The sequence below is a fragment of the Colobus angolensis genome, unplaced genomic scaffold (genome assembly GCF_000951035.1).
Source record: "Colobus angolensis palliatus isolate OR3802 unplaced genomic scaffold, Cang.pa_1.0 Scaffold95, whole genome shotgun sequence".
NCBI lineage: Eukaryota > Metazoa > Chordata > Mammalia > Primates > Cercopithecidae > Colobus > Colobus angolensis.
The window spans coordinates 1,471,685-1,473,120 of NW_012123487.1; positions in this window are offsets into that span (position 1 = coordinate 1,471,685).

The following is a 1,436-nucleotide window of genomic DNA, read 5'->3' on the forward strand; positions in this document are numbered from 1 at the left end:
TTTTTTGAGACAGAGTCTCACTCTGTCGCCCAGGCTGGAGTGCAGTGGCGCGATCTCAGCTCACTGCAACCTCTGCTTCCCGGGTTCAAGCGATTCTCCTGCCTCAGCCTCCCAAGTAGTTGGGACTACAGGTGCACACCACTGTGCCAGGCTAATTTTTGTATTTTTAGAGACGGGGTTTCACCATGTTACCCAGGCTGGTCTTGAACTCCTGACCTCGTGATCCACCCGCCTTGGCCTCCCAAAGTGCTGGCATTACAGGCTTGAGCCACCGCACCTGGCCAATATTCTTTTTATTTTAAATTACTTCCGGGACTTTATAAATGCTTTTATTTTGTTTCAATATATAAACTGTCAGATTTCAAATAATTGTTTTCCAGTCTCATTATAATCATTTGATTCTAAGAATTTCATTTATTCCTTTTTTTCTCCATATATATTAATCAGTACAATTTAGAATTGTAGGCTTCCAGTCCTCGCATGGTGGCTGACGCCTGTAATCTCAGCACTTTGGGAGGCTGAGGCAGGAGGATCACTTGAGCCTAGGAGTTCCAGCCTGGGCAACATAGTGAGACCCTGTCTCTACAAAAATAAAAAGAATTGTAGGCTTTCAGTTTGGAAAAACGTGTATGGAGCAGACTAAGCAAAGATAAGCACTGCTGCTCTCCCCACTCCCACTTTACAAATGCTCAGATAACCAAAGTCTTGTGGAACTCAAAAAATAAAAATCTTCGGATCTCATTTTTGAGCATGAGCCAGAATGCTTGAAGTGCCATGTAGTCATTTGTTCTTATGTTGCTATAAAGAAATACCTCGCTAGGCACAGTGGCTCATGCCTGTAATCCCATCCCCTGGAGGCCAAGGTGGGAGGGTCACTTGAGCCCAGGAGTTTGAAACCAACTTGGGCAACATAGCAAGGCCTCCCTCTCTACAAAAAATAAAAAAGTTGGCCGGGTGCAGTGACTCATGCCTGTAATCCCAGCACTCTGGGAGGCTGAGGCGGGCGGATCACGAGGTCAGGAGATCAAGACCATCCAGGCTAACACGGTGAAACCCCATCTCGACTAAAAGTACAAAAAAAATAAGCCAGGTGTGGTGGCAGGCACCTGTAGTCCCAGCTACTTGGGAGACTGAGGCAGGAGAATGGTGTGAACCCGGGAGGCAGAGCTTGCAGTAAGCCAAGATGGCACCTCTGCACTCCAGCCTGGATGACAGAGCGAGACTTCATCTTGAAAAAAAAAAAAAGACGTAATAATACCAGCCAGACCTTACTGTGGCAGCGGGGAGAACCCTTCAACTTTGGGAGGTCGAGATGGGCACATCATGAAGTCAGGAGATCAAGACCATCCTGGCTAACACGGTGAAACCCCATCTCTACTAAAAATACAAAAAAAATAAGCCAGGTGTGGTGGCGGGCACCTGTAGTCCCAGCTACT